Source organism: Balearica regulorum, chromosome 2 (assembly GCF_011004875.1).
Source record: "Balearica regulorum gibbericeps isolate bBalReg1 chromosome 2, bBalReg1.pri, whole genome shotgun sequence".
NCBI classification, from domain to species: Eukaryota; Metazoa; Chordata; class Aves; order Gruiformes; family Gruidae; genus Balearica; species Balearica regulorum.
The window spans coordinates 156,887,778-156,903,925 of NC_046185.1; the positions used below are offsets into that span (position 1 = coordinate 156,887,778).

The 16,148-nt window shown below is 39.0% G+C and overlaps 1 protein-coding gene across 7 annotated transcripts in view; it reads right to left on the minus strand.

Annotated features, from left to right (window-relative positions):
* ZMYND11 (zinc finger MYND-type containing 11) overlaps positions 1-16,148 on the minus strand; it is a 108,412-nt gene that overhangs the window by 62,598 nt on the left and 29,666 nt on the right. Inside the window, exon 1 of one of the 7 annotated variants that reach the window (XM_075746596.1) lies at positions 8,460-8,478. The exons of the other annotated variants lie outside the window; for them this stretch is intronic. The gene's annotated coding sequence lies outside the window, so the exon portion shown is untranslated. Of the gene's footprint in view, positions 1-8,459; positions 8,479-16,148 lie in introns of those variants that run through there. 7 annotated transcript variants of the gene reach the window in all.

The following is a 16,148-nucleotide window of genomic DNA, read 5'->3' on the forward strand; positions in this document are numbered from 1 at the left end:
ACATGATGATCATATTGCAATAAATATGATTACAAGGAAAATGCTGTTAACCTATAGCAATTCAATTTGTATACAGCAGCAGATTTTCTTATGCTTAAAGAGCAGTAAAAGGCAAAAAAAAAGTAGTTTACGAGAACCCCTTTCACATCACACAATCTATACAGAATCCAAAAGGTAAGCAGTAAAAATTATCAAATCAATAGCAAATAACTTATCAAACTGGTTACAAAAAGTCACTTAGTTCACATCACAGTTCCCTAAAATTTGAAGAAGAAGCTACCCTAGTCTGAAACCTCCAGAGCCTCCTGCAGTGCCTGAAACCCTTAAAAAGGGCGAGTGGTGCTTGACTACATCACCTGGTGTAAGCATGCACTCTGACACAGAGAAAAAGCTGGACACAGAGTTTAGTTATACAATATAGTTCTCAGAGTATTACTTTCATATTTTTATCATTTACAAGTATTTTAAAAAGTCCATTCTACATGCACAAACTAGAAGTATATTTTCATGGGATAAATATTTAAAAAATATTTTGGAGCAATTCCATTTCCTGTAACATGCTAAAACCCAACAGGACCAAAGTGCTTCTGATGGCATTTACCCATCTAACCAACCCTGAACAGGAACATAATGAGCATCTGGCTTTGTTTACAAATTTTCCAAAAGCTTGAGGCAATGAGTACAGATAAGCCATAAATCACCTACAGCTCTACTACAGGCACAGAATCCCTTTTTAAAAGCTTAACGATGCATTTTGATCACTAAATAACTTTCTTCCAGTGCCACCACTTTCTCAATGAAAAAAATGACTGATTTACGACTGCTACCAAGGTCTATAATTTATTTTAGAGCTCTGTCCTCAAAATGAACTCTGTGGTATGCACACACATACTTGTAACTAGCAGAATATTAACTTCAGTAACCCAAAATAATATAAAAAATGCAAAAATATTACACCATCTGTGCAACGTTAAAGATGGGAATTTAAGCAGTAGAAGTGTCCCTCCTCTCAAATTCACAAAAATTGAACAGATTAGAGTATTCCATCAGTTGCAGCAATGCAGTTTTCACGTTCATGGGACCTACAGGTACTTGTCAAAGAGGGCTGTCAAGTTTCAGATCCGATATTAGTTGAGCAACGTGCACTTACTCCCCAGGTGTAATGAAATAAGGTGCAACACTTCTTAATAAGTGACTAACAGCACTATACTTCACATTACATAGCCCATTAAAAAAAAAAAAAAAAAGATTATGTGAATTGATATGTGCATGTCCAGTTGCAATTGTATCTCATGCATGAGGCACCTCTGGCCACCAGAGATAGGAGGGAAGGGTAGAATAGAGCGGAGCTTGTGGAGACTCGCTGCAGTCACACATCGACACCACAGTTCTGCTTTAGAAATCTCTTCCAGCTGGGATAAAAAGCAAGGGCAACTGGATGGATCTCCCAGAAAAGAAAGGCCAAGAATACATTTTTGAGAGAAGGATAAGAGGGAATACAACAGACATAGAGCTAAGAGTGACAGCCATTAGATAGCATCGCCCTTCTTTCAGAGAAAGAAAGCCTCTGTTGGGAATCATGGGGAAAGACCCTGCATCTCAGTGAGCTCCTTTGCATTCATTTCACAGAACATGAAGACATTACAAGTAAAAAACCCCTCCGAATTTGTGAGAGAAACATATGATTATTTGTAGAATTTAATTTTTAAGGAAAACAGACCGGTAAAATGTAAAGAAGGGTTAGACACTACCATGACAACCTTTACAGCCCTGCTATCTTAGCATAAAACTCTTTTGCTAATGCAGAATTGACTGAAAGTGATATCATTCTTTTTATTCCAGCTCTCTACAAAGTATCTGTTTTAAAAGCTGTTAACAGATATAGCAGTCCACTGGCTGGACACTCAGCCTCTTATGTAGTACCATGTCCACATGTGAGGATCAAGGAGTAAACACTCATCATTCTGGACCCTGGTAACAGTGTGAAACAACAGACCAGTTCTCAGTTTGTTTTGTAATAAATGAAGTGGGTCCTGTTATCCCAATCACTTTAAAAATAACCGTTATTTTTGGCAGCCTGGCATATGGCTGCCCGCATGAAAGCTGTGCTCGGCATGCCTGGCAGAGGGGGAAGGAGGTGGATTTCTCTCACACCCCTATGACACCTGGGCCTGAGGACCCCAGCACAGGGCAGGGCCCTGGGGGAACCCATCTGCTACCTCAGCACAGCCCCATATGCCAGCTGTGCCGCTGGAGCAAAGGCTGACTTTTGGGGCGAAGGAATTCCCTCTTGATTCTCCAGGGAGGGAGAAGTCCACGGCTGAGACAGAGAGAGAGAGTGAAGGATCGCTGTAATTACGGGTTCCTGAAGCCGTGTGGTTGCAGAGCTGCACCTAAGACGGCCGCTAGCGGGCAGAAGGCAGCCTCTTCTCCCTGCACAGGGCCCTCCCTATGGGCCTGTTTCCTTGGAATGAAACTCCTGACAACCCCTTTGCCTCATCCTCATCACACTTTGTAGGCTCAGAGCACGCAAACACTATGCCTGTGCCACGGCTAACTCCAACGCACGGTACAGGTATGCACCTCCCAGGCCCCAGCCACCGCAGGGAGGTCACTGTGGGACCAGGTTGGACCTGGGCTGAAGTAACACCCCCAAAACGCAGCTAGGGCAGATGTCTGCCTGACCTGCTCCCTCCTGGCTGGTCCCCTGCTCTCACAGGCTCAGCTCTTCCTTATTTGTCTGGAAATAAAAGCAGTAAGAACTCTTATGCATGGGACACAGAAATCACACCTGTTCTGTTACTCTTTTTTTTTTTTGTAAGATACAATAATTTTAGCAGGTGTTCTGTCTTCAAAGAATACACATTTCATTTTTATAGCTTTGGTTTACTATTTAAGGGCACTTTTCTTAAGCTAAAGAGTTGACACTCCACTATTGAAATAGCAGTTCTTATACACCACGCTTCCAAAAATATAAAAATGGATATTTTTTTCCCAAAAACCCCAGACTACATTAGCATTATTTTCATCTTTTAATTGCACGGTGTAGAAGAAATATAGAGCCTTTTTGCACTGAAGAAAAAGATTAAAAGATTGTGGCATATTTCTTGCTGTTCATTGCAGTCACTCTTACTCCATGGTAAAACTAACCACAACAGTATACTCCCTGCATTCTTGCAAAAATATAAGCAATATAAATTTTATATTATATAAATATAATATAAAATCTTAAAGATAACTTGTATCAGACTGTTAAAAGTTCATAAATGCTTTGGACTGCTACTTCCAAGCAACAGAAAGTGCTCCCAGTGCTTCAACATGCACAACTTATTTATGCAAATAATAGTTTAGAGTTTAATGGGAGACACATTAGATTCTTAAATCTGTATTTATCACTCCTGATCATTTGCTTACGTGTGGGTGCACGTGAGTGTGCACACCTCCTCACCACCCCCAAGAGAACAAGCATAAACATCAAGTACATGTGAGTATGTGTGAGAATCTATGGCTTAGAGGTTAAATACAGAAGAAGGCTGATTCATCCATACAGTGTTTTAACAAAGTTAGAACTCCAGAGGCTCTTTAAAACCACAATACTGAAAAGTATATTTATATATAAATGCTTGAAGATGTTTCTCATCCCCATCTTTCTTTAGTTATAGCATTCATTTCAATATCCTGGAAAGAAACACTACAAGCTGAAGTAAACATTAACTTCCCACTTCTGATTTGCCAGCCATCATGCTTGTTTACCTATGGTACTCCGTGTCCATACAAAATTATTTGCTTCATGCCATTTCTGTCACGTTCTGCTAGCAAGTTTATGGTAGGATGCAGCTTCTTAGAGAAAGGTTGGCAAACAAAAGGTGGCTAAAAATCTAAGAATTGCTATCAGCAGGATGTCTCTTTGGTTTTGTAGACACCCATGGGACCTGCAGAATATAAGAAGGATTCTCCTAATAAAGGAAGTTTTGTGTGGCTGACGTGCCAGCTCACATACTTCCATCACACGCTCGCTCACACAGGGCCCAAAGCAAAGAATTTATCTTCTCAATTTTCAACTCTCTAACTGTTCCTCAGTGCAATCTGAGTAAGGTTTTACTATATTTTATATTTTAAATCCCTCTTGAATGTCCTATGTACAACATTTCGAAAAACGTACCACTTTATTGTACACAACTTTCCTCAAGAGCTGTTACCCACATTTCTTACAGGCAGCCTCAACAAACTGCACTTTATCTTGTGAATACACACAGCATGGCTTATCTTCTCAAAGCCCACAGCACAGTGTGCATTGCCATGCAGCGGCAATGTTATGGCGGCGGCAAACCAGACACTGTCAAAACAGCAAGGCCACTAGTCATTAGACACACGCTTGGCCAAATCAAATGCTGTATAGCTGTCTGTTGCAATAGTAGTGGATACGGAAATCTGCACTGCAAGTCAAAATAAACAAAAATCACCTTGCAGCACGCCTAGGGATTTAACCCAAGGAACCTCCTGACTTGCTGCTTGCATCCAATTTAGCAGATACTATCGGGTACTAAGTTTAGCTAGAAACTCTCCCTACAGACAGAAACAACTGAAAGGTAGTCAAATGTTGCCATGCTTTAGTTGTTAAAATACCATCATCCAAGCAAAATATGATACTTCTGAAAATTTAACTAATGAATTGGACTTGGCGCTGAAGCAGACGGTGTTGCAGTTGGGTGCTGCTGCTCTGATGGGAGCTGCTAATTAAGAGCTGACAAGTAGTAGCTTGTTAAATCTCCTGTTCGTATTTCACTGTAAGTGAGGCTACCTGTGGCGCTCGTCCCTTTCAGTGCAAAGTCAAACAGGTTAAACTCCATCCCTGCTATTAGCCACCATTTGGCTGAGATTTGGTATGCAGTTAATTGCAATGGAAAGACAGTTTAAGAAGGTGATCTTTGCCACTGCTCAGCTGCTAGTTTCTGCCTTTCAGCCCTGCATCCCTGGGGCTTGCTATTATTTCTTCCACACCACACGGTGAAAAGATTTCAGGCTCCACAGGAGGAAGAAACTAGGCTCAGTCCTAGGTTGTGTGGCTTTCATGCTGTGAGACTGGCTGAGTTTGGGCAGTTAGGAAACTTGGACACAGACTTAGCTTTGTATTTATATGCACATTATAATATGGGCTCTAGTATTTCTTAAAGTGTAACTTTTTATAGTAAGCATAAAACTGTATATATGAGCAGTACAAGTAGTTCCAAATGTTTAGTGCTTTGTTCTTTTATTAAATAGGAGTTTCCTGTTAAAATCCAGATTGCAAATTTGTGAGTTGATGTAGAGTTTGGGGCCCTGGACTTTATACAGGTCTTTGTTGTACTCTGAAGTTCTGCAAGTTTATAGTTAACAATTTAAACTGCTTTTAAAATGTATCTTTCATCACCAGTTTGGTGGGAGGGTAAACTCTTTAGTCATTCTGTCCTAGAACTACTGAGAGAAAAAAGTGATAACTACCCTATTTTTACATAGGGGAAGTGCATGTGAAAATGTTTTGACTGAGCAGCAGTGAAGGTCATACACAGGGAGGAAAACGAGAAAGTTTAACTTCAGGCCTGCCTTCCAGATCTAGTGATCCAAAAGCGTGGGGAGTATAGCTGCTAGGGTGAGGAAAAAGCTTTTGGCAAGAGTAATTCTATATTTTGGTTACCATTCCCTTGCCTTCCTGAGTATGCAATATTACAAGCATAACCTCGGATTAGCTGGGCACCTGGTAGCAGCAGACTCTCTTTTGCAAGAGTACAGGTTATCAGAAATAAAGATTTTGTGTACAAAGTCATTTTCAAATGTTTAAGAATAAGCAAGTATTTTGGTATCATTAGATATTTATTCTGGACTTAATCCCAATCCACTAAAATCAACAAATGCCTTTCTGCTGACTTTCCAGGGTGTTGGGTAAACTTTCAACTGCTGATTGCTCTTCCACATCCTCACAATGCAAAACTCAGGGAGGTGTTCAGAGATGTTAGTGAAGCTGAAAGATGTAACAAAGGCTTGTGGCCGAAATAGGTAAAATTTGTTAATTAAACTAAACTCAGAAAATTAGTCTACAAATTAATAAAAGTTACTGAATTCTTCAGTGCGCCTTTTTGTATTAAGAGATTAGTTCATGCTGTACTGCTGTCATTTTGGAAGTTATTAAACTACAGATTTTTGGATGTTGAATGTGTGTCATTCCTAATGAAAGTCTTTTCATTTCACTGTTAGATTAAAGTGTACACAGTCTATTCAAAAGAGATGTTTATTAGCATAATTATCCTAAATATTTCACATGTGCAATGTGCAACCCCACCTTTTGCACTTCCTGATTGCTAGGTTTGTAACTTTGACGTCATGCAACTTTTTGAGTGAGGTTTTGCATTGCTCCATAAAGTGCAGTAGAGACAGAACACAGGACTACATGAATACAACACTGTAAATGTTCTGCTTCTTTCTCTCTGCAATTTAATTTTTTTTTCCAACTTCAGTTCGCAGAATGCAAGAAAGCTTTTGCTATTACCTTGTGCCATTCCAAGATGGCAGTGAGCCACTGCAGAAATCAGAGCCAAGGACAGTACAGAATTAAAGGCCCCAAGAATACTTTTACTACACATATATGTAAGCTCTTTTTTAATCCCTGATATTGCATTTACTTCATTTGTATTATATTTCATTCAAAACAATTAAGTGTCCTTCACTGAGGCTAAGGCATATGATACTTGAATTTTAAGCTCAGACATTCTGAATTATCAATATACACAGAGTAGACCTCTCTTTCTTTTTCTTTTGAAATCAAACCTGGACTTTCTTCTTTAATTAACTCACTCTGCTGGAGGGAGCTTGACACAAATGTTGAGACACCATTCCAAAAGAGAATTTCTAAGAAAGTTTAAGTGTAAGTCAGTGTAAATGGCGTGTAACAAAACCTGAGATGAAGCACGAACAACAGCTGCTGAGAAAGACAGTATAATAGCTATACACCCCAAACAAAGGCTGTCAAAGTGGTTTTGTTTGCTACCTAATAAAAATATATGTACAGGGCTAAAATGTACTCCCATATTCTGCTGCCCCTCCAGCCAACCCCTGTCTGGAATTTCACAGACAATAGCAAATGCCGTACTAAAAATTGGAAGGAAACTATTCTTTGTTCCTGTCTGGCAGAAATAACTGAATAAAACTTTATCTAGCAAAGTAAGTTTGAAGAAGAGAAGAATACAGCTGCCAGAGAAAGTACTATAGTCAAAAGGGCTGAGAGCAAAGAGCCGCCATCTGTTACTAGCAGTGTAGCTACACCCACTTCTTTCAGTGGACTGCTTTTTTTTTGGTAATGGTTATCCTGTTTTACTCAGGTAATGTACCTAGGTAAGCAGAAGTACATAATATATTTTCTGCTAAAGATTTGTCTTAATACAATTTTTCATGTGTACAGGTTCCACATTAATCTTTTAAAATAAGCAGTATTTTCCTTAATATTTCAACTTTTAATAGGTATTAAATACATGGAGAATATTTTTTTTTTTTATAGCTAGTAACAAAATTAACAGTTACATAGAAACATCAAGAACCACATGAGGTTTTGTTTACATGAGAAAATAACGGGTCAAAGCTGCACCTAGGGAGGTTCAGATGGGACATGAGGAAGCATTTCTTTACTGAGAGGGTGGTCAAACACTGGAACAGGCTTCCTAGAGTGGCAGTCAATGCCCCAAGCCTGTCAGGGTTTCAGAGGCATTTGGACAATGCCCTTAATAATGTGCTTTAACTTTTGGTCAGTCCTGAAGTGGTCTGGCAGTTGGACTAGATGATCATTGTAGGCCAACTCTGACTGAAGTCTAACCTATTCTATTCTATTCTGACTATGCATACACTGTTAATGCATTTAGCAAACTTGTGAATGTATGCAATTTCAATTAAAAACAATTTATTGTGGTTTGGCTAAGATGTAGTTAATGAAATTAAGCTAAACTAAATGCAGAGTTTCCACAATGGAGATTGCACTAGTATAAATTGCTTTAAAAAATACCGTTCTTGTAAAGCAATGCAAGTTTCTCATGAAGATGAGCTTTAGCTGCCATAGTAACAAAGCCCCTTATTTCCAGGATGATGATACACTAGTATTAAACAGCCTTTAAGTTGTTCATCTCCAAACGACTACTCACCTTTGTTCAAAGAAATTTTCTTAATAATTAAGACGGTCCAACACAACTAAATTCAACATCGCTAAATACTAGATGGCTCATATGAGGTGTAGATCATCCTACACACTTCTTGTCCCCTATCATGACTAAAATATAATGAGTTCTTGTCAGATTTGTTTACTTGGGGAGTTATCAAAATTAGTACTAGCACTCAAATTACTATCAGCAATGCTCTGGCTCCCCTGTAGGAACACACAGACGCACAGACACACAAGCAAGTTACACACACATGCCTTGATATAAGAGGCTTGAACTAACCTGTTTTACCTTCCATTTGCCACAGACTAAGAGCATGAAGAGGGTCAGTTATAGAAAATTAAGTGACACGTGGAGACAGGATCATGTTCTGAACCCATGCTGCACGCTAATACGGACTCTCTGTGGTTTAACTACACCCACTACCAAATTCCGTATTTTCCAAAGCAGCCCAAAGCTAAACCGCAGAAAGACGCTCAAGGAGAATCCATGGAAGGAGTTAACACCTAATGAGCAGTCTGAGCTATTTCCTCATGTAGACAAGCCCTTAGTAAATAGATGCTTCCTGTCCACTCACTTGGCTGTAGCGAGCAGAGATGATTAATGCAGCTATGCATCCTGACAGGCTCCAACGCTCACTTGGTCATAAAAGGGGGAAAACCATGGCTGAAGAAGGCTGACGGTAAGGGCTGGAATTTCAGTTTGGATGATAAATAGATGCCACTTTGATTCTGCAAATCTCTCTAATAAAAGTGAGAGGTGGAAGACATCTTAGAAAATGCTAAGAAATGTAAATGAGATGAGTACCTCGTTCTCCAAAAGCAAGCTTTTGATCATCATCTTCCTTTCTGTTCTGAAATCTTAGGAGCTTGGTTATTCTGTAAGCCTGAACTAAACTGATGCAATACATTTCTCTGTCAGTAAGTATAATAAATAAGGTATTATGACATAAATAAATAAATGATTTTTCATGGTATATTATCAGGAAATGTAATTCCACATAAGTCAGTCTCACACTAAACAATAAGAAAAAGAGATACATTTTCCAGGTCAAAGAATTAGGAATGTACAGAAAAGAGCTAAATCATGAAAAAAAAAAAAAAAAGTAAATTCATTGCAAATTATGTAAGCTATATGGTTAAATATAGTTAAAGGAGTTGATGTTGACTTTTTGCAGAGTAATGTGAGATTCCAAATTGCTGTTTTTCTTCTCATTCTCTGAACTACACACAACTGGCGGTATCTTTAAAGTACAAATTGTGATTCTGCTGCTAGCAACAGGACTTAAACCTTAGATGTTTGTAAAAACTATTCCTCCACCAGGCTGCATTTTTATTGACAAAAGGCAGATGAATCAATTTCAGTTGCTCCTTAACAAAAACGAAGACTGCCTGAACTTGTTTCTTTCAAAGCTATTCTCTTTGGCCTCTCCCTCTCTATAAATAAAAGCACAACTACACAACTTCTAAAACTGCTCAAATATTGAATTATTTGAAAGTCAGTGTGTTATGCATGCATAACCACTTTCCTCCAGAAGTCAGGCCACAGGCAGCATTAGCCCAGAGGAGACTTTCTCTTGTCAACAGTCATCTCAGGGAAAGCTGATACTACATAAAGAAAACAAGTGCAATTCTGAACCAACTAAGGTTTCCAGACTGAAGCTCCTTCAAGCCCAAAATGTCTGGGCTCTCTCTTGGAAACCTTCAGAAATATGCTCAGAATTTACAGAGTTAAAATACATTGATCTGTAAAGCAGGTAAGATGAGCCAAAGATAAACACTGCCAAAGCTTACAGGCTTTTACAGCATTAATCAAAAGAAACTTTAAGGCAGGAGAGGATCAAATCGTAAAATCTGAGCTTTAGATCCTGCTTCTGAAATTCAAGGTGAATGTCAGTAATAATGGACCTGAAATTTTCACACAACGCTCCCCCAGCTATGGGACAGTTCATCAAAACAAGAGCAACAGAAAGAATAATATATTATAGAACTGGAAGCCTTTCCCCAAGTTCTCACCTCACTTGGTTTTCTTCTCTCTGTTTTTCAGAGAGTGTATTTCCAAGGCTGGGCATAGACACCTGCCTTAAAAATACACTCTGAAGTATATTTGGAGCATATGCTCTCTCCTTCACAGGCAGTACCCAAACTCACTAATTACATGCATTCCAGTAAAGCTTTTCTCTCATCCTGCCCCAAACCAAGTCTATCATCACTCCTTAGTGAAGCCTTAATCCCTATTCATTTCAAAGGTCCATTTTGATTTTTTTTCCCATTGACATTTCAATATTTTTTTTTATACCTCAAAAGCAGGTAATTTATTTTGTTTGCAGTTTTTTCCTTCAGATTGCCCTCAGCTCTCCCCCCAAAATGTTCATGTCTGGACAAGGACAAAGCTTGCCTAGAGGACAATTTACAGACATGTGAGAACAGCAGTTTTCATGAAAACCAATGTACAGTGATAAACAACTGGATTTAGAACTAAACAAATCCTTAAGTGGAAAACAGTTGAGTATAATCATGAGCCTTTTCTTTTTATCTTTGCTGCAAAAGTGGATAAATGAAAAGTGGAAAAATGATAAAAAGTAAGCTTCAAACCTACAAACTTTATAAAGAGAAACTTTAAAAGCCAAAAAATTATTCAAAGAAATAAAGATCTCCAAAGAAACTGGTCAGGTGATGAAAATATGTTGCCATTACTTCAGATAACACCAGTTTCTCAGCAAACCTAGTAAGAGCTGACATCAGGAAAGCTCTGCTCTGCCATTGCACATTCGTATTTCCTTCCTATAAGTTGTTTAAAAGAGCAAGGATAGGAGGAAAGTATCACTTCCTTTTCTAACTAGCTCTCGGTGTCACTGATGGCATGGGGGAGGTTGGCAAATGAGCTTTTCTGGCATAGAATTCTCCCAATCCCATACATGCTATTGCAGTCTCAAATTTGTTGAGCTGATTCTTTCAAAGATCTTGGTGGGAGCTCTAGTGAGGTCTCTTTTGATACATTTTCTATTACCTACGACTTTCAGATGCTTCCAGCTCTTATTTCTCATCTTCTCTTACCTGAAGCCAACTTACAACATGTCTGTATTTTTTAATGTAGAGAATTCTTCTCAAGGTTTTTCCAGGACTAGTTCACTAGGGTGAACTGAATTATGCACTTTTTTGATATTGAATATACATTTCACATCAGCATGATTCTTGTATTTTATATCTGCTCTGTATTACTTCTATGGGAAACTTACTCCTTTGACCCGTGGTTCGCTACTACATTCATATGCACATCCATGGCATATGCTAGAGCTACAGGTCAGAGATACAAAAGAGCTTTCTGCAGCTCTGTGAGATTATGATACTTCACACTTGCAAAATCATGTTCTGCCTCTCCTCTGGCAGGTGCCTGTTTCTTCAAGCGCTGATGAAGACGGTGATGACACAGGGCAGATTACAAAGGCCCTTTAGGGAGGAAATTACTTCCTGAACACTCAAGAGCTCTTCCTGTTGTATCGTTATCTAGGGCTGAGGTATATTAAAGGCAACAGGACCATACTGTTCTCTTCTCAGCCATTTCGTTCAGACACAGAAACACAGGATTAACAGTTTTGTCAGCAGAAGTAGGACTTCATGTTTCAGATTATTTCAATTATTCTACTGCCAACATTTGGCTGTTTTTTTTTATTTTACTCCTTTAACCTGAATGCAGATGAATGAGCCAGAGCTCTGACACAGAGACTTAGCCCTACAGGGTGAGGGAAATTCATGCAAGTGCAGAACATGACTGAATAACGTGCCACCCCTGTGGCTACCAGCAGAAGTTAAAGCCCTGCAAAATTAACTAATCCTACCACCAACCTAACATAAATTTCAGAAAATGCCATTCACAAAGTACAGTTTCCTACTGTAATTTCTGCAAAAATCTTTTCTGCCTAACCCAAAGAAAATGAACTGCAAGAGTATGATAACATTTTGGTGTTACAACAAAGGGCAAGCCTGTTGACTTGAAGCTTGGATTTGCAATATGATATTCTGCAGGAAACAGAGGAAATAAAATGCTAGAGTCCTGGCAGTCTTTCCAATCAGTATCTTATTTTGTCATGTGGTGTTCTTTCAACCTAGGCCCAAGACCTGGAGTCCTGAGGCACCTGCCCAGAACAACTCCAGTTGTGATGCCTGATGCCAAATGAGACGTTTAACACTGGGCTACTTCGCCAAGCACTAGAAACCACCTGAAGCAGAGTCTAACACTTCATCACCCTCTTAAGCTGCCTCCTGTCCTACAGAACCAAAATCAAATGGAGAGGTTAATTTGTTCATGAGAGATTTTTTTGCAGCTGGATCACCAGATTGCTTGATTTCAGACAGCTACTCCTTAAGAAAGCGGTTATTTTCTTGCAGGGGTGTAACTTTTATTCTCACATAAGTCAAATCCATTAATTAAGAAAACCAAGTCTAAATTTTGGAAGACTTCATAATAGTAGTGATTTCCTTACATGCTTATGTACATATTTCTTTTTGATACACTTACCTGCTAATATTAATTCTGAAATGGTTTAGAGTGTGCTCAGCCTCTATTTCTATTTCACTTGTTCATGCCTGTTTCATAAAGGTTTAATTTAATTTTTCATTTTGCTTTCTTGAGTATGACATGACATATGGGAGCTTCTTTTACTTTGAGGAGCAAGGTTTCTTTGTTTCAAAGATGCCAAAGCCCCAGTGGGTGCCCACAGTCAAAGTGACAAACACCTTGTTCTACCGTATACTATGAAATCTGAGACGTTTTTCACTTTTTTCACCTCCATTAACAGAAACTGAATGTGTCTGTCCAAGTGATGACATATGCTTAAGGAAAAACGTAGGGAATCCTGAATTGGTCATTTTAAAGTGAAGACAGACCATACTATTGTTTTTAGCCATTTCACATCTATTATTCCAGTGCTGAGAGATTCTGACTTTTAGCACCTTCTTTCTGTTGAAGACAGTCTGCCGTTTTATTTTTAGACATGAGGTTTCCTACCAAAACCAATTGTGAGTTTACAATCTTCTCTGAGCTCCAACAACAGAAAAAAACCCCTTTTGGGGAGACTTCTCAGGCAATGTTTGTCTGAGGCTGCTGCTACCACAGTGGTCACCCGTGGTTCAAAGCACAGAATCATGAAATCCCAGAATGGTAGGGCTTGGAAGGGACCTCTGGAGATCATCTAGTCCAACCCCCCTGCTAAAGCAGGATCACCTAGAGCAGGTTGCACAGGATCGCATGCAGGTGGGTTTTGGATATCTCCAGAGAAGGAGACTCCACAACCTCTCTGGGCAGCCTGTTCCAGTGCTCGGTCACCCTCAGAGTGAAGAAGTTTTTCCTCACATTGAGACGGAACTTCCTGTGTTCCAGTTTGTGCTTGTTGCCCCTTGTCCCGTCGCTGGGCGCCACTGAAAAGAGTCTGGCCTCATCCTCTAGACATCCACCCTTCAGATATTTCTAAGTATTGATGAGATTCCCTTTCAGGAAATAATTTAAACTGACAACAAGAAATTTTACTGCCCAGTCTAGCAGCATGGTTGTTAAACCAGACACTGTCCTGTCTTCATCAGGGTTCCTGCTCTTTCTGCAGCCTTTGTGCATAACTGTTTTGGTGTGCTAAAGAAGACACTGACATTCATGTCAGTCTCTGGATTGCAGCTTCTGAGTTTATGACAGATGGGAAACCAACAGAGGAGTTAAAATCCTGTGAATCCACACACAGCTTATAGCCAGTAGCCATCTGTCTGGGGATCTACATAATACCACGAGAGGATGACAAAAAAAAAAAAAAAAAAAAAGGCAGTTACATTTGCACTTCCATTTCTCTTCCCCTTCTTTGTGCTTCCTGGTTGAATATACTTAATAATCACATTACAAATAGTCTTTCAACTATTTCATACAGGTTAACCAACTACAGTATTTTCTTACTTTCTTTCACTTTCCACACAGAAAAAAAATTTTCAGTATTAGGCAAAAAGTCCAACACATGACAACACATAACGTTTGTCTATGGCAGGTAACAGCCCAACAGGCAGCATTTAACAAAAGCGTAAGCATTTGAGGAGAAAACAGAGAATGGAAAGCACCAAGAAACCCCATTCAGCAGAGCAACTGGCAGCGCTATAAGAACAATTCAAGGCAGAAGTTGTAACACAGGGCCCCTAAAGTATAATTACTTGGGAAAAAAATGTGGCCAACAAAAGTTACCTAACCTGTTCAGAGAAGAAAGCAGCTATTTACCCCCAAAATGTGTTGGGAAGGCTGAAAATCTGGTTTCCAAAGGAAAAAAGCATAAGCTTCATTACAACCCCCTTTTGCACAGCAGCATCTCCTGCTAGCTAGAGCAAGGAAACAAGGACGCATGCAAACCTTCTTTAAAGACAAAACCCATCTTTTGTGTCAACCTGCTGAAATGTTCAGCTAGGCGTTTTCAATCCCTAACTGCATGTTTGCTGGGGTTTTCGTTTTCTGAAAAGAGCAGATTTCTGGTGTAAAGAAAGAGTAGAGCGACTAGACCAAGAATTTTTTCCCCTGTATGCCGTGTTGCAAAAACGAGAGCATATTAAGCAACTCGAGAACAGGAAATAACACTGACAAACAAACTGATAGACTTTCCATAGCATGGTCGCTCAGAGGAGGACATCTGAAACTTTAGCTTCCCAAATCAAGAAATGTTTATTCTACTTTTGGCAAGGCTGCTGAATGCTTGTGTACTCCTTCTAGTCCAACTGTTTTATGAGCCTTTCAGTGAAGTAGATAGTCACACTAGAGCTGAAAATTTTTTTAATAAAGCTCTCTCCTTTGAAAAATGTTGATTGGTACCAAAACGGTTTCTGGAAATTCACTGGTGATACGTGGGAACGTATCTTAGATCCCTCCACCTCATCTGGAGTTTCGGGCACCATAGGTGAACACTGTAGAAGCTTCAGCTACATAGCCAGTGTCCTATAACGAGTCTGTTATTTTGTTAATGTAACCTCCAGCATGAGAGAGAGATTGGGCAAACCGGATTAAATGCAGACATCTATTTCTGAGCTAATCACTCGATGCTCCCTTCACACTTGACATGATCTACTCAGGGCAACAATTCATCTTGTTGTGAAGCAAACATCGCAAATAGGTCAGATGAATTAAGCCCGAAAATTAACCATTTCTCTCCACAGAAGATAAAGTGAGATTAGGACGACTGGTTCATGTGGCTGGACTTAAACCACACACACTCAGACCATCTTTTTTTAAGCAGCGCCTACACTTACCTAGTTTAAAGTCCTGCTTGAAACTGAATTCCTTACATCTCAGCTAAGGGCTGTAACCACCATATTACTGATTTCTCTGCTACTTTGCCTTTTTTCCATGAAAAATTTCATCGATATGTTTTCAGTTTCCATATGGACATCTTTGAATAACTGAAGATATCTTATTTACCCCATCTGTTTAAAGTAAAAAAAATACAGTTGTATTTTTCATTAAGGCTTAAATAACTGCATTTTTTCTCCAAAAATACAAAATAAATAGAGAAATTTCAATTATAACCCTAGCAATATCATTGCAATTCTAGTAAAATGGCTGATTAATGGCAATCTGTGATATATATTCTAATTTTCAATGTGAATAATGTATATTTTGAATTAATTTTTTCTTGTCAGATTGAGTTTTTAATTAAGAAAAAGTTGCAGTGTAAGACATTTTTTCATTTTTCTTACAAGTGTAATTTTTATAAATGTGGCTATCTAGACAGTCAAAATGAAACCGCAAAAACATAACCATAGAATTTTCTTCAGTGTTTTATGACAATACATTGAAACTGAGAGAAGGAAGAAAATTAATATTCTTACTTTAGGAGGCTAACTTTCATTAACATTGACTCCTAGGTCACAAGGCTTTTTATTTCAGTTCAGTAGTACCTTCATTTAAAGTACAAATTTTTCATCCCTTTCTATAACTTTGTGGCCTCTATACCGT